Below are 18434 nucleotides of genomic sequence, written 5' to 3'. Positions count from 1 at the left end.
ATTAGGGCTGCCATTGCAAACCTTCTTCTGAAAATACTAGTTATCTGGCTGTGAGTAATATGGGAACCTTTGTTTTTCTGAATACCCCTGTAACTTTTTTTTTTTTTACCCTGTTGGTCCTACTCTGTTTTCTCAACTCCCTTTAACGGACCAGTCTGTCCAGAAAAAGTTGCAGTGGTAGTTAGAGGGTTGGGAAAAATCATATACCACTGACAGTGGGGGTTACAATGATCAGCTTTTATTCATTGATGTAAAACCTTTATCCCAATAGGAAACAAAAATGTGGGTGTAACGGCTTATAAAATGTTATCTGGAATTTGGCTTTATTTTGTTAGTCACTTATGTAAAGTCCATCAAAATCTACTAATCCACATAACACCCCCCTCTCCAGACAATGCTGCTGTCCAAGGGGGTCTCCACTGCCCCTTCATAGATAGGGTTGCCAAAATTGCACGGTCATGCAACACTGTACCCTTATTACATTTTTATCATTTTTTTTTAACACAAATAGAGATTTCTTTTGGTAGTATTTAATCACTGCTGGGTTTGCTTTTTTTTTATATTTGCTAAATGCTGAAAAAAGACATTTTGAAAAAAAAACTTGTTTTTTTTTTTCTTTTCTGTTATGACATTTTGCAAATAAATAATCTTTCTTTATAAATGTAGGTCAAATTGTATTCTGCTCCATTTCTTTGGTAAAAACAACCGAACTCAGTGTATATTATTTAGTATGTAGGAAAGTTATAGAGTCCACAAACTATGGGATATACACCATGTTGTCCACGGTATTGACTCTTTGACTGAAAATTGATCAACCCTGATGTATTGACAGCCAATCTCATTTCTTGAGGCCCAAAATTCCAGGACAGTACAAATATCCCCAAAATCACCCATTTTTGAAAAAAAAGAAAGTCCAAGGTATTTAGTAAGAGGCATGGTGAGTTTTTTTAAAGTTGGAACTTTTTTGTCATCATTTTTTGGAAAAGGAAGAAATTAAAAAATAAAAATTATTATTTTTTTACATACTGTCACCAGTGCAGTACAGTGTCATCATATGTGTGGCAGTGAGGAGGTATGGCGGTGATGAGGAATACTGACTGGTGACAGTACATAAAAAAAGTAATAATTTGTTTTACATTTTTTTTTATGTTTTTTTTTTTTTAACCCACTGTGACCAGAGCAATATAATGTTTCCATAGTAACATTGTACTACTCTGGGGAAGTGATCGGGATTTTATTATTATTATAAATTTTTTTTTTTACACATTATGATTGCTTATAGCAGTGTATTACATTGCTATAAGCAAGCATTTTACTGAATGCAACTGATTCATTTAGATTGTTTTGTTTTGATTAGCTGTGATTGGCCAGACATAATCACATAGTTCAGATGGGCTGTGATTGACCCTGTCTGTACCATGTGATCACACTGACCAATCACAGCTAGCAACACAATTGTACACATTACATGAAAGGAAGCCATCCATTGTTTACAACTGTTGTTTACTCTGCTGTTATTGGTCACATGCTACTGGCAGCGAGCCGGTACACTGATCAGTCATCGGCTGTGTCCGGTGGACTTGGCTGATAACAGATCGTGACGCTGTGAGGCTGCACCTGGGGCATGTCCCGGGAGGACATCCTATGACGTCCTCCCAGATCAATGAGATGCCCGCCCAGCCATCATCTTGTTATAGGCTGGGCTGGAAGTGGTTAAGCAACAAAAAACCTTCTTGCGTGTACCCAAATGAACAACTTCTAGACAGCACAGCCAAGCCGCATCACATACCTGTACATCATCCAGCCTGTCCCAGGTGACATTCAGGTCCTTACTGCTTGTATTTACAGAAGACATTTAATGATGTATTCATGTATACAGAGCTGACTTCATTTCTCTCTTCTATCTGCCCGGAGTTTAGCTTTAAATTAGAGAAGACCCCCGACATTCTCCTCCTCATTGCTTTCCTGAGATTTTTCTCTGAATGTTTTCTCCTAAAGTCTCCATTAATGTTCTTTTATCATGTAGTGATAGGAAGTGATGAAGATTTAGCGTTATAGGGCAAAGGCTGGACTGAGGAGGTGATAGAACTAGTATTGTCCATGTCTAAAAGGATCCCAGCGAATCTTTATTTAGTAGAAAATAATCCAGAAATAGATCTGCAGATCAGGGTCTGGATTATGCTTGGTGGAAGAGCTGACAATCCACCTCAGATTTCCCCTATGATAACCCCAGAGACATCTATCATCTGTTATAGTCATCCTGCCGTTTGCTGTCCACCAGAGGACCTGATTAGGAATGTTCATGTTTCTATTGGTCTTGTTCTATTTCTATTACTGGAGTCATGTGATCAGTTCTGTCAATCATTTTTCAGATCTTTTATGTCCCAATCATGTCTAGTAATTAGAAGTGATTGTAAGGAATCGTATTGTATTGGAAGTGATTTCTTTATAATAAATGGAGATGAAGCATTTCCTTGGATTGGGTTGTGCTGTGCTCACTATGATATGAGAAGTTCTAGAACCCCAAAGACCCGTCACACCAGGGTTACTGTGTATATTAAGGAGGAGCTCCGCCACTGCACACAGCATGATCTGAGCCAGCAGAAGCCCCACCCACATCCACCAATGGGGATCATTATAGAGGCTGATAGGGGGAGGGTCTGGAGGATGACACATCTACACAGGGACTTCTGCAGCTCACAGATAGACATGACCTGAAAAGATGGAGGTCTACTGCTGTCTTTAATATTTCGGGAAAGAAGCTGAAAAACAAAGAAATCCAAATACTGGAATGGGGGTCATTCTACTATGATGGGGCTAAAGTAATTTCCCAGTATTAGAGAGTATTACAGGAGATAGGTCAGGTACTCCTCTGCAGCAGAAATGTTTACAACATATTGGTCAGAATCTCCCAGTCACTGTTCATCCAGCTAGTGGCATAGCATGGGGGGAGCCAGTCAAGACTATGGCCCCGGGTGCAAAATTTAGAGGGGCGCCACCCCAAGTGTGCTGCCCCTTAATGTCATGTCAGGTTTTGTGGCAGCGGAAGCATGGCCAGGCAGTATCCTCTGGGTTCAGGCATCTATTTTAACACAGCAAGTGGGTGGCACCACAGACAGAGGCCACGTGAAAGGTGACCACCAGGCCAGGGAGCCCAGGAGGGAGAAGAGCTTTACAGCCTCCTTGACATCCAAAGAGCATCCCTGACGCCTCCCAAAGCCTGGACTCTGTCTCCTCCAACCTCTTCTCTGCTCCAACATCAGAAGTAAGGATGAGGATGGGCAGGAGGCACATGCTGCCAGGGAACAGCTGAAAGGAGCATAGGACTCCTGGATAAGAGAAGGAGACTGCCATGAAAGGTACCGCCATACTGGGAATCATACACTGGTACACAAACCTGCAGACACAGACTGGGATAGCCACCCTCTCTCTTCCCCTCACACCTCTCAGACCACCTCTCTCACTCATCCCCTTCTCTCTCCTAGCTCCCCCTTCTCTCTCTCTCAACCCCCTCTATCTCTGCACTCCCCCTCTCTCTATCTCAGCCCCCTCTCTCTCTCTACGCTCCCCCCTCTCTCTCTCTCAGCCCCCCCCCCTCTCTCTCTACACCCGCCTCTCTCTCTCAGCCCCCAATCTCTCTCTGCGCTCCCCCCTCTCTCAGCCCCCCTCTCTCTCTCTACACCCGCCTCTCTCTCTCAGCCCCCAATCTCTCTCTGCGCTCCCCCCTCTCTCAGCCCTGCTCTCTCTCTCTACACCCTCTCTCTCTCTCTCAGCCCCCTATCTCTCTCTATGCTCCCCCTCTCTCTCTCAGCCCCCCTCTCTCTCTACGCTCCCCCCTCTCTCTCTCAGCCCCCCTCTCTCTCTACGCTTCCCCTCTCTCTCTCAGCCCTCCATCTCTCTTTATTCTCCCCTCTCTCTCAGCCCCCCTCTCTCTCTACGCTCCCTCCTCTCTATCTCAGCCCCCCTCTCTCTCTCAGCTTCCCCCTCTCTCTCTACCAATTCCACCCCCCCCCTGCCCCCCCTCACCCCTCTCCCTGTTTCTCTCTCTTACCTCCCCCCATCTCTCTTTCCTGTGAACTGGACTGGTTAACTCCTGGAGGTAAAGGGGTTAATTCATTACCAATGTTGTTAGTAAAGTGCAGTTATTTAACCCCTTTGTGCTGCATTAGCGGCACCAATGTCAGTGTTATATAACACCATTATGAAGGGGTTATATAACATGCAATAATGAAGCAAATAAACTGCGCTAAATAAACAAATCAAAAGCTGCAACTTAAACGTGAGATATACACTCTACAAACATATGCAAAAAAAAAAAGTTGTGCTGACTGTAAGATCAAAAACATTTTTGCAAAAGTGACGAAAAAATGAAACTTAATAATGAAAAAACAAATATGATAATAAAAACAAACACCAGTTTGTTTTTAAGAGCGGCTGCAATCGCTCGATTTATTCTCCCTGGAGAAGAGACGTCTGAGGGGGGACATGTTAGCAATTTATAAATATCTTAATGGGGACCTCAGCTTAGAAAAAAAACTGTTCATTCGAAGGAATTGCATGAGGACTCGAGGGCATACAATGCGATTAGAGGAGAAGCGTTTTAACCTCAGGCAACGAGGAGGGTTCTTTACTGTTAGGGCTACAAGATTGTGGAATTCTCTACCCCAAGAGGTGGTTTCTGCGGGTAGTATGGTGACTTTCAAAAGACTCTTAGACTTACATCTCAAGGATCAGGACATTAAGGGCTATGTGAGATGATTACAGCCACACACACCTACACAGGTTGAACTGGATGGACTGTTATCTTTATTCAACCTCACCTACTATGTAACTATGTAACAGTGTCCCTGATCACAAGCTCCACACCAGTTACAGTGTCCCCGATCACCTCCACACCAGTTACAGTGTCCCTGATCACCTCCACACCAGTTACAGTGTCCCTGATCACCTCCACACTAGTTAGAGTGTCCCCGATCACCTCCACACCAGTTACAGTGTCCCTGATCACCTCCACACCAGTTACAGTGTCCCCGATCACCTCCACACTAGTTACAGTGTCCCCGATCACCTCCACACCAGTTACAGTGTCCCTGATCACCTCCACACTAGTTACAGTGTCCCTGATCACCTCCACACCAGTTACAGTGTTCCTGATCACCTCCACACCAGTTGGAGTGTCCCTGATCACCACACCAGTTACAGTGTTCTTGATCACCCCCATGCCAGTTACAGTGTCCCTGATCACCTCCACACCAGTTAGAGGTGTCCCTGATCACCACCACACCAGTTACAATCAGTGGTGTATTTAGGTCTTGTGCTGCCCTAGGCCTGACTAAACTTGTGCGCCCCCTAATTTAAATATATACCACCCCTTCCTGTAAAGGCCACACCCCTTACTGTTTATGACCCGCCCTGTCATCTGTAAACCACAGACCACAACCACAGTCTATCAATGCCCATCAGTGTAGCCTCATCAGTTTCCATAAGTTCAGCCTCATCAGTGGCCATCATTGCAGCATATCAGTGCAGCCCCATCAGTAAAGCTTACCAGTGCCTGGGATAGGGATGTTTCACCTTGTGATTCATTTTGTTTTTTCTGTGCTGCATTATACAATTCAACATGATGAACTCTTAGATGGGCCCAAAGATTAGACATATTTTTTGTTTTTGCAGTTATTGATCCCATGCTTACATTGTTTTTGCAAGTGTTGCACAGTGCTGCTGATTTTCCTGGAGATGGAGAAGAGAAATAGTCCCAGACCACACTTTTCATTTTTTTATCTCCATCCATCTCCATTGAAACTTGAAAAGACACTAATATAGGCTTAAACAAAATGGCTGGCTGGCACCCTGTGGTGATGAGTGACTGGCTGACACCCTGTGGTGGGTGGCTGGCTGGCACCCTTTGGCTGGCTGGCACCGTGTGGTGGATGGGTGGCTGGCTGGCACCCTGTGGTGGGTGGCTGGCTCGCCCCCTTTGGTGGGTGCCTGGCTGGCACAGTGTGGTGGATGGGTGGCTGGCTGGCACCATGTGGTGGGTGGCTGGCTGGCCCCCTTTGGTGGGTGCCTGGCTGGCACCCTGTGGTGGGTGGGTGGCTTGCACCCTGTGATAGTTGGCTGGCTGGCTGTCACCCTTTGGTGGCTGGCTGGCAACCTGTGGTGGCTGACTGGCTGGCTGGCACCCTGTGGTGGGTGGGTGGCTGGCACCCTGAGGTGGGTGGCTGGCTGGCACCCTGAGGTGGGTGGATGGCTGGCACCCTGTGGTGGGTGGATGGCTGGCTGGCACCCTGTGGTGGGTGGCTGGCACCCTTTGGTGGCCGGCTAGCACCCTTTAGTGGGTGGCTGGCTGGCACCCCTTGGTGAGTGGGTGGTTTGGCACCCTTTGGTGGCTGGCCGGCACCCTGTGGTGGGTAGTTGGTTGGCACCCTTTGGTGGCTGGCTAGCACCCTTTGCTGGCTGGCTGGCCCCCTTTGCTGGCTGGCTGGCCCCCTGTGTGGTTGGTAGATGGCAGATACAGGCCCAGGGCCAGTGGGTGGCTGGCAGGTACAGTCAGTCAGGCTGGCTGGCTGACTGGTAAGCCTGTGGGACTGGGTGGCTGGCTGGCTTTAGTAATTAACAAGGGACCAATGACTGACCCCTAATCCCTATAAGGGGTCCTGACTAAGAGGAAATGTAGAAATAGTAGTCTGATAGCCTCTTTAAAACCCCATCCCACTGGTCAGTGAGTTGGGGCTCAAATCTGGCGTTAGAGTCCCAGAAATCCAGGTGTAGGCACCTAATTGGTGTCATAAGCCAATATAGTTTCTTTAAGTAGTGAGAAGAGGGTATGGCCAGCGGCCTTTCACGGTCACTTAGGATGATAACATGTCTCTGCTCTCTCTCTGGGGTTTAGCGATACCAGCTGCAGTGACATCCTCCCCACAGCTAGGCAGTGACACCATATTTGAAAGTGGCTTTACTATGGACCAGAAAATATCAGCAAATTGTCTCATCCACAGCCAGCTACATGATCTGTACTCTACTCTACAACAACTTCCCTGCCACAAGCCCAGGAACAGTTCCTCTTCTGCAGAGCTCTGGATCTGCTGATATCTGTATATCAAGAGCAACAGAAGCTCAGTTTCTTTGGGCACTATGTCCTCCACAAGTCCTTGCTCCTCAAAGCAGTTTTTTTTTTTCTTTTCCCAGACTTCAAAGTTTTACAATACAGCTTCTTCTACTCTCCCTGGTGGTGGGTGGGGTTTTCCTCTAGCCATCTCTGTGGATGCACATAGCCCTGGAAATGTTCAGTCATTTGTCCCTCTCTCCCCTTCCCTCCTTACTGACAGGCAAAGAGGGGAATAACAGCTGTAGCAATGGCAAGTGTCTGAGTGACTGCAGCATGTGTCACTCTGTCAGTAACAGCCTGGTCTGTACAGCTGTAGTCCACGGTGTGCCTTGAACCGGGAGTACATTTTCCACCTTGCACTAGTTTTACAGGAGTGCATTCCTTATATGCAGGCCAGAACCCAGTCATTTGGCAAATTAATCTCACACTGGTTTTCGTCTTTACAAGTACATGTGGGCAGCATGGTACAGGAGATGCAGTGCTGCGGGCATGGTACAGGAGAATCTCCTGTACTATGCCCGCAGCACCTGCATCTGCTGCCGAGGAGTTTCGCTTACCTTGAGGCTCCTTCCATTTAAAAATGGCGCCGCCCGGGCGCCATTACGTCACTGCGCGCGCGCCGCCTGCCCGGGAATTGCCGAGCATGTACGGGTATTCCCGAACGGCGGCGGCGCACGCGTAGTGCGCATGTCTGGCCGGCCGCGGCCATTTTTTTTTTTTTTAGGTTTTATCGGCACATCGGGGGGATTTTTACATGCGGGGGGCGGCTTTTTTTGCTGCCCCCCACAAAGTGCCGCCCTAGGCCTAGGCCTTGTCGGCCTAGGCCTAAATACAGCAGTGGTTACAATGTCCATGATCACCACACTAGTTACAGTGTCCCTGATCACCACCACACCAGTTACAGTGTCCCTGATCACCTCCACACCAGTTAGAATGTCCCTGATCACCACACCAGTTACAGTGTTCCTGATCACCCCCACACCAGTTACAGTGCCCCTGATCACCTCCACACCAGTTACAGTGTCCCTGATCACCACACCAGTTACAGTGTCCCTAATCACCTCCACACCAGTTACAGTGTCCCTGATCACAACCACACCAGTTACAGTGTCCCTGATCACCACCACACCAGTTACAGTGTCCCTGATCACCTCCACACCAGTTACAGTGTCCCTGATCACCACCACACCAGTTACAGTGTCCCTGATCACCACCACACAAGTTATATTGTCCCTGATCACCTCCACACCAGTTACAGTGTCCCTGATCACCACCACATCAGTTATATTGTCCCTAATCACCTCCACACCAGTTACAGTGTCCCTAACAACCACAGGGCCAGTCAGTGTATGTCTGGTCACCGCCACACAAGTCCTAGTTTCTCTGATCAACAACACACAAATCGTATTGTCCCAAATCATTGCAAGAACAGTTATGGTGTTCCTGATCATTAATAAATACATAATTTATGCCCCTAGATAGTCTGAAGCTGCTCCTTAGGCGTTGGACCCATCTATATGGATAGACTGTAAAAAAATATTCACAGTAGAAGCCGATCTGCGGGTTACAGGCACTCGATGTCCGCCGGCACCTGCTGATCGTAGGGCAGAGATTTAGAATGGAGCTCTGCCTATGTAAACAAGAGTACTGTCCTGGCATTTTAGGGTCTCAAGAAATGAGAAAGGTTGTCAGTACATCAGGGCAGATCAATTTTCAAATTTTCTTGTAGCACTTCCCCGGCAGGGACTGTTGGATTTTGACTCTGAGGGATCCCTTGGTTACCAACACACGGTTATAATTAGATGAAGTTCCTGGATCCCTCCTTGCTCCTGTCGGCTCTTCACAGAAATAATAGTAGGCAAGGTAGGCACCAGCCTAGAACCCACTTCAGTCGGGGGCACTCAGTGGCTTTGCTATGGGGGGTGAGGGCTGTGGGCATAGCTCCCAACCGCCCAGCCGTTCCATCACTTGGCTCCATCTAATTTCCTGACAGCGACACGCTGGCTGTACACTTCTCCCTGCAGCTCCCTGTCAGCACTTATGACTCTGCCTCCCCCCCACTGGCACTCTGTGGTCCAGGGCAGACTGACCAATCGGGTGCTGCCATGGACGAGCATTGAGCCAGGTGGCAGCAGGTGCGGGGAGCGGGACAGCACCCGGCTCCAGGAGGCAGCGGGGAGGAAGAACAGCGAGGGCGAAACCTCCCAGGACCGATGGACAGGCTACCGGGGGCCGAAAAACGAGGATGGGCGGGAAGTGCAGGCAGCCAGGGACAGCTGAATCTGCCTGCAAACTGATCCCCTGGAAGAAGCAGCTCCACGACCTGTCCTCACCCAGCTACGAGAATGGGACCTGCCCACTACTGGTATGGAAGGTACTGTACTGTCTGTGTCATATACACCTTCCCACAGACAGGGGCTCCAGACAGTGCAGGGGTCTCTCTCACTTCCCTCCTCTCCATCCACCCCCCCTCCTCCTCCTCCTGTCCATCCACTCCCCCTCCTCCCCATCCACCCCCCTCTCCATACGACCCCCTCTGCTCCCCCCTCCTCTCCATCCACCCCCCTCTCCTCCCCCCTCCTCTCCATACACCCCCTATCCTCCCCCCTTCCTCTCCATACACCCCCTCCTCTCCTTCTCTCCACCTCTTCGCTCCCCCTTCTCTCCTCTGCTCTCCATCCAGCCCCCTCTCCTCCCCCCTTCCTCTCCATACACCCCCTCCTCTCCACCCCCTCCCCTTCTCTTCTTCTGTCCACCTCTTCTCCCCCCCTTCTCCCCCTCTCTCCATCCAGCCCCCTCTCCTCCCCCCTTCCTCTCCATACACCCCCTATCCTCCCCCCTTCCTCTCCATATACCCCCTCCTCTCCTTCTCTCCACCTCTTCACTTCCCCTTCTCTCCTCCGCTCTCCATCCACCCCCCTCTCCTCCCTCTCGCCGCCCTGTCATTCCCCGAAGTTCCCCTTCTCAACACAAATTTCCTCCCCCAATATTATTGTGGTCCCCGCAGCCTCTCTTGATACCACGGTGCCCAGGGTAGCCATCCCTCCTTCCCACCCTTTGTCCAGGCCCTGCATACAGGAGTATACAATGTACGGTTAACAGCAAACTCTCACACACACACACACATCATAGGTTGGACTGAATTGACTGATGTCTTTTTTCAACCTCACTAAGGCTTCACGTACACGGGAGGTTGTAAATGTCCGTTTAGGAGCAGTTGGGCTTTTTTTTAGAAGCCCCTGAACACATCTACATTTTATCTTATCTGTCCATGTACACAGGGTCGTTTACAGTCATTTGCAGGCAGTTGAGTTCAGGGACGTTTTTTGTAACACAATTATTTACATTCGAACGTGTGTTTCGCGGCGTTTCAAACGCAGAAACGCGGCCGAACGTGACCAAACGTGACCGAACGTGATGAATGTACGTTCAGCCACGTTATAAGTTTTTTTTTTTCCATTCAAAATCAATGGTTCCCTATGGGAGCCAATTGATTTGAATGGAAGTCGCACCGCAAGTCGGATCATCCTGATCCGACTTGCGGCGTGACTTGCACTGTGAGAATCTTGAGGGGGAACTACACGCCAAAAATGGGAAAAAAACTGCGTGGGGGTCCCCCCCAGGTTCCAAACCAGGCCCTTCGGGTCTGGTATGGAATTTGAGGGTAGCCCCATGCCGAAAAAACGGCGTGGGGTCCCCCCCAAAATCCATACCAGACCCTTATCCGAGCATGCAGCCCGGTAGGGCAGGGCGGGGGAGGGGACGAGCGAGCAGCCCCCCCCCCCCCCTACCATACCAGGCCACATGCCCTCAACATGGGGGGGTGTTGGTGCTTTGGGGCAGGGGGAGCTCTGCACCCCCCACCTCAAAGCACCTTGCCCCATGTTGATGAGGACAAGGGCCTCACCCCACAACCCTGGCCGGTGGTTGTGGGGGTCTGCGGGCAGGGGGCTCATCGGAATCTGGAAGCCCCCTTTAACAAGAGGGACCCCCAGATCCCGGACCCCCTCCCTATGTGAATGGGTATGGGGTACACTGTACCCCTACCCATTCACCCCATAAAAGGCAATGTATGTAAATAACGACAGGAGACGTTTTGGAAAGTTTATTAAAAATCTTCATCTGTTCTTCTCTGCTCTTCTCCCTCTCCTGGTCTTCTGGTCTTCTGCTCTTTTGCTGTCCGCTCTTCTGCTCTTTTGCTGTCCGCTCTTCTGCTCTTTTGCCCTCGGCTCTTCTCTTCTCTTCTCTTCTTCTTCTTCTTCTTCCTCCGGTCCTTCTCCGACGATGTCTCCGGTGATTATGCTGGTCTCCGGTGTCTGCAACTTGTTATATAGGCATCGTGGGCGTCGCCCCCGATGACGTCATCGGGGGCCCCACCCCCTCATCTCACATATGACGTCATCTGTGCCACGAGGGGGCGGGGCCTCCCAATGACGTCATCGGGGGGCACGCCCACAATGGCTATATAACAAGCTGCAGAGACCGGAGACCGGCATAATCACCGGAGACATCGTCGGAGGAGGACCGGAGGAAGAAGAAGAAGAAGAAGAGAAGAGAAGAGGAGAGGAGAGAAGAGAAGAGCCGAGGGCAAAAGAGCAGAAGAGCGGACAGCAAAAGAGCAGAAGACCAGGAGAGGGAGAAGAGCAGAGAAGAACAGATAAAGATTTTTAATAAACTTTCCAAAACATCTCCTGTCATTATTTACATACACTGCCTTTTATGGGGTGAATGGGTAGGGGTACAGTGTACCCCATACCGATTCACATAGGGAGGGGGTCTGGGATCTGGGGGCCCCCTTGTGAAAGGGGGCTTCCAGATTCCGATGAGCCCCCTGCCCGCAGACCCCCACTACCATAGGCCAGGGTTGTGGGGATGAGGCCCTTGTCCTCATCAACATGGGGGCAAGGTGCTTTGAGGTGGGGTGTGCAGAGCATCCCCTGCCCCAAAGCACAAACACCGCTTGCTCGTCCCCTCCCCCTTCCTGCCCTACCAGGCTGCATGCTCGGATAAGGGTCTGGTATGGATTTTGGGGGGGACCCCACGCCGTTTTTTTCGCATAGGGAACCATAGGGAACCTTTGATTTTGAATGAAGGCAGAAAAAACGCTGCTAAAAGCAACGTGGCATAACTTGCAATAACGCAAATGGAAAAAGCTACTGAAAGCACGTTTAACAGCTGATTTTTCCCGGCATCAGAACTAGCTTTGCAGCACATTTTTTCTAACGTCCCGTGTACATGGAGCCTAACTATGTAACTTTTGCGCAAACCAATCTATATACGCTTATTGAGATTTTTACCAAAAACATGTAGCAGAATACTTATTGGCCTAAATTGATAAAGAAATTAGTTTTTGTTACATTTTTTTTGGATGTTTTATAGCAGAAAGCCAATCAGTGCCTATCAGTACCTCCTCATCAGTGTCACATATCAGTGCTGCCTGTCAGTGCCCATTAGTGCTGCCTATCAGTGCCCATCAGTGCCCATCAGTGCCACCTACCAGTGTCCATCAGTGCCAACTATAACTGCAGACTCATCAGTGCCTACCAGTGCCTACTCATCAGTGCCCATCAGTATAGCCCATCAGTGGCCATCAATGCCCATCAGTGCAGCCTATCAGTGCCCATCAGTGCAGCCCAATCAGTGCCCAACAGTGCAGCCTCATCAGTGCCCATCAGTGCAGCCTAATTGGTGCTCATCAGTGCCCATCAGTGCAGCCTAATTGGTGCTCATCAGTGCCCATCAGTGCAGCCTATCAGTGCCCATCAGTGCAGCCCAATCAGTGCCCAACAGTGCAGCCTCATCAGTGCCCATCAGTGCAGCCTAATTGGTGCTCATCAGTGCCCATCAGTGCAGCCTAATTGGTGCTCATCAGTGCCCATCAGTGCAGCCTCATGAGTGCAGCCTATCAGTGCACATCAGTGCAGCCTATCAGTGCACATCAGTGAAGAAAATAAATTACATGTTTGCAAACTTTTATAACAAAATATAAAAAAAGTTAGTTTTTTTTGTTTCAAAGTTTTCTGTATTTATTTGTTTATTTAGCAAAAAATAAAAACAACAGTGGTGAATAATTACCACCAAAATAAAGCTCTATTTGTGTGAACAAAATAATAAAAATGATGTTTGGGTACAGTGTTGCCTGACCGTGCAATTGTCATTCAAAGTGCAACAGCACTGAAAGCTGAAAATTGGCCTGGGCAGGAAGGGGGTGAAAGTGTCCGGTGAGCGAGTGGTTAAAATCATCTAAACACCTCATCAAAGACTTCTTGGTATGCAATAATAACGCTATTTACCATGGATGAGGACAATTCAAAGAAGAACTCAGAGTGGTGGAATGAGCTGGGTCACACATCGTCTAGAAAAGGCAAATAGGAAAGTTGTACTTTGCAAGAAAATGTTCCCCGGAGCTCACTGACTGCCGAGTCATTTTATTTTACAAAACATATTGAGCAAGGATAGGTAGAGGATCTATCTGTGTATTGTGCCTTGGGAAAGGGGGGACTAAGAATGACAGGAAATTTCAATGTGTGGTTAGGCTCTGCAGGAAATTGCAGCTCAGCTACAAGTGTAGCAAAAAAACAGCAAATTTGTAATATATATATATATATATATATATATATATATATATATATACATATACACACAACGTGTACAGTATATATAGTGATTGTGGGGTGAATACGCTCAGTGGTGGTGTTTATCCACTTGAAGACCAGGCCTATTTCTGACGTGTTGCTTAAAAGTTAAAATCAGTGATTTTTGCTTGAAAATGACTTAGAACCCCAAAACATACACATTTTATTTTTAGCAGGGACCCTAGAGAATAAAATTGCAGTCGTTGCAAATTTTTATTCCCGTAGCGGTCTTTCAAACGCAATTTTTATTTTTTTTAAATACACTTTAATGAATTAAAAAAAAAATAAATAAACAGTAAAGTTAGCCCACTTAAAAAGACTACTTAAATATCTCCATAGGCGAGGCTTTAAACATTTTTAACAGTTACCAGTTTAGAGTTACAGAGGGGATCTAGTACTAGAATTATTGCTCTCACTCTAATAAATAATAAAAAAAAAAACTAAACAGTATAGTTAGCCCAATTTTTTGTATAATGTGAAAGATGATGTTACGCCGAGTAAATAGACACCTAACATGTCACGCTTTAAAATTGCGCACGGTTGTGGAAAGGCGACAAATTACGGTACTTAAAAATCTCCAAAGAATTATCTCTCTCGCTCTAATAAATAAGTAAATAAAAAAAAAAAACTAAACAGTGAGGTTAGCCTGTAAAATGTAAAAGATGATGTCATGCTGAGTAAATAGACACCTAACATGTCACGCTTTAAAAATAGCGCACGCTCGTGGAAAGGCGACAAACTATGGTACCTAAAAATCTCCATAGAATTATCTCTCTCGCTCTAATTAATAAAAAAATAAAAAAACAAACAGTGAAGTTAGCCCAATTTTTTGTATAATGTAAAAGATGATGTTACGCCGAGTAAATAGACACCTAACATGTTACGCTTTAAAATTGCGCACACTCGTGGAAAGGCGACAAACTACGGTACCTAAAAATCTCCATAGAATTTTTGCTCTCGCTCTAATAAATAATTAAAAAATAAACTAAACAGTGAAGTTAGCCTAATTTTTTGTATATGTGAAAGATAACGTTATGCCGAGTAAATAGATACCCAACATGTCACGCTTTAAAATTGCGCACGCTCGTGGAAAGGCGACAAACTACGGTACCTAAAAATCTCCATAGGTGACGCTTTAAACATTTTTAATGGTTACCAGTTTAGAGTTACAAAAGAGGAGCTAGTACTAGAATTATTGCTCTCTTTATATCTCACATGTGTGGTTTGATCAATGTTTACATTTGCGGGTGTGACTTACGTATGCGATTGCTTTTGAGCACGAGCATGGAGGGATGGGGCGCTTTAGAAAATTGTATTTTTTTACATTATTATTATTATTACATTTTCATTATTAAATACCTCATTTATGCCCACAGATAGCCTAAAGTTGCTCCTTAGACTTTGGACCCATCTTTATGGTTAGACTGTCAAAAAGGTCTCAGGCATTTGGTATCCCCATACACAGGAGGAACAGCAGAATGTGTTTTGTGGTATAATTTTAATTATTCCTATGATGTATGTTATGCATATATTGTTCTTAAAAAAACTTTTATGTAAAAAAAAAAATATATATATATACGCTTTTACTTTCTATTTGGCCAAAGTGCTGTAGTGCTTCAAAAAGGTGATCGGCAGTCAGGAACTTAAATTTGTAATTTATACCTCCTAGGATACATGAAGGTGCTCCTTGGATTTGGCCTCTCTCTATGTGACCTCTCTCATCTCTCTATGTGACCAGGCTTTGAAAAAGTCTCACACATGTGATATCCCCATACAGGAGTAGCAGAATGTGTTTTGGGGTGTAATTGTAAGTATGCATATGCTGTGTGTGAGAAATAACTTGTAAAAATAAAAAAAAGTTTTCAAAAAATTGTGACAAAAAAAGTTAAACTTCAAAAAACTCGCCATTCGTTTACTAAATACCTTGGACGGTCTATTTTCCAAAAAGGGGTCAACCAGCACAGTGTAAAATGGTACAACAGTTTGCGCTAAATTTGTTTTTTGTTTCAAACATTTGTAAAGCCACGCTGCCATACCAAGGCCCCTCTGCAAAGTGCGGTCCCTTCTTGGATGGGTTCTCTGAAAGCCTTCCTGTACTATGTTTGGCTTTACTTTTCTTGCAGAGCATTGCTGACAGTCACTTTTTCGGGAAGGCTCCAGAGTCCTATGTTAAGGGTGGATGGTCTGGTCTCATCTGTTAGCCCATGGTGATGAGCTTGTCTTCATTGGGTTAGCTTTGATAAAACAGGAATCGCAATGTTCTAGGAAGGATATTTTCCCTCCTCCCTGGGAATATGAAATCAACTGTTAGCCCTCCCTCCTCTGGGAGTAGTTGTAGGAGTCCCATGGGAGTTCTTGGTGTACCACCTCATGTGTTCTCCCATCCTACATATTCAAGTAAGTATTAAAAACTAACACCACGTTTGGACCTACTTTTCTTCAATGGAAAGTAAGTGTGACCTAACCTGGGACTGGAAATGTCCTATAGGGAAGTCCATCTTGTATACACAAGACCCTTTAGGTGGAGGCAGAATACCAATAAGAACACCAGGGCACCAAATGTTTAATTCCCATTTAATGGAGGCTCAATATCCACCTATCAGGTGCTACAGCGTTGGAAGTAATGAGTGCAAGGTAAGGGTCATCCTACACGACTTCCCTTCCCAAAACACCTCTTTTATACAGTAATGATTATATTTAGAGTAGACGTGCCTCAGACATAGCCTTTTCCTCCTTAAAGGTGTAGGAACACACAGGAAAGCCAACTTTGCCTAACCACTTGCCGACCGCACTATAGCCAAATGATGGCTGCAGTGTGGCCGGATAGTTCTGGGAGGCCATCATTTGATCTTGATTTGGCCTCCCATGATCATGTCCACTGCAGGAAGCAGGCGGCGTGCTCTATGATCAGTGTCTGGAGAACACTGCTGATCAATAATTGAGATAAAGACCCAATCAGCGTCTCTCTACTATGTGATCATCTGTGTCCAATCACAGCTGATCACGAATGTAAATAGAAGCCAGTTTTTGGCACTCCTTTCCTGGTGCTGGAGGAGAGGAGAAGAGAGCGGATAACCAGCTTCTCTAAAAGGGACATGTACACTGATATTAAGGGTACTGATTATTATACTGATTATCAGTATCCTGATTATCAGTGAAGTCCCAACAGTGCCTACCATTGCTGACAATCTGTGACCACTAGTGCTGCCAACCAGTGCCCACCATGGCTGCCAATTAGTGTCCATCAGTGCCTCCTCATCAGTGTCACATATCAGTGCCCATCAGTGCAGCCTATCAGTGCCATCAGTGCAGCCTATCAGTGTCCTTCAGTGCCACCTATCAGTGTCCATCAGTGTCGCCTGCACTGCAGCCTCATCAGTGCCCACCAGTGCCTCCTCATTAGTGCCCACCAGTGCCGCCTCATCAGTGCCCATCAATGCCCATTAGTGCCACCTTATCAGTGCCCATCAGTGCAGCTTATCAGTGCCCATCAGTGCAGCCTATCAGTTCCCATCAGTGCAGCCTCATCAGTGCCCATCAGTGCAGCCTCATCAGTGCCCATCAGTGCAGCCTCATCAGTGCCCATTAGTGCAGCCTTATCAGTGCCCATTAGTGCAGCCTCATCAGTGCCCATCAGTTCAGCCTCATCACCACACTGTCAGAGTGTGTGGCGAGGAGAGCCGATCAGCGGCTCCTCCTCAAAGGGGAGACCAGGAAAGGTAATCAGGGCACTGATCATCAGTGCCCTGATTACTGTAAAGTAAAAAACAGTGCCTAAATGTCCCCCCAAGCAATGCCCATCAGTGCCCACCATCAGTGCCCACAATTAGTGCCCATAGTGTTCCCATTCAGTGCCTGCTCATCTGTGCTGCCTATCAATGTCCATCAGTGCCGCCCATCAGTGCCACCTCTCAGTGCCGCCTATCAGTGCTCATCATTGCCGCCTATCAGTGCCACATATTAGTGCGGCATATTAGTACCTCCTCATCAGTGCCCATAAGTGCCACCTCATCAGTGCCCATAAGTGCCACCCCATCAGTGCAGCCTATCAGTGCCCATCAGTGTCAACTCATCAGCGCACATCAGTGAATGAGAAAAATTACTTATTTTCAAAATGTACTCACAGAAAATAAGAAAAAACATTTTTCTTTTTCAAAATGTTCAGTCTTTTTTTTTTTCTTTTTTTTGTAAGCAATAAAAAACCTAGCGGTAATTAAATACCACCAAAAGAAAGCTCTATGTGTGTGAAAAAATGATAAAAATTCCATATGGGTACAGTGTAGAATGACCGCGCAATTGTCATTCAAAGTGTGACAGCGCTGAAAGCTGAAACTTGGCCTGGGCAGGAAGAGGGGGAAAGTATCCGGTAGGCAAGTGGTTAATAGCATCTAAACACCTCCATTAATTCCCAGCACACTTTGTCCTGGCTGACCCAACCGGACTTTCACATCTCCCAATCACCAGGTAGAAAGACTTCTTGGTATGCGATAATAACGCTATTTACTATGGATGAGGACAATTCAAAGAAGAACTCAGAGTGGTGGAATGAGCTGGGTCACACATCGTCTAGAAAAGGCAAATAGGAAAGTTGTGCTTTGCAAGAAAATCTTCCCCGGAGCTCACTGACTGCCGAGTCATTTTATTTTGCAAAACATATTGAGCAAGGATAGGTAGAGGATCTATCTGTGTAT

Source organism: Pelophylax lessonae, assembly GCF_965119305.1.
Source record: "Pelophylax lessonae genome assembly, chromosome: 4".
In the NCBI taxonomy this organism is placed as follows: domain Eukaryota; kingdom Metazoa; phylum Chordata; class Amphibia; order Anura; family Ranidae; genus Pelophylax; species Pelophylax lessonae.
The sequence above is the reverse complement of the archived record's forward strand: the minus strand, read 5'-3'. Positions refer to the sequence as shown.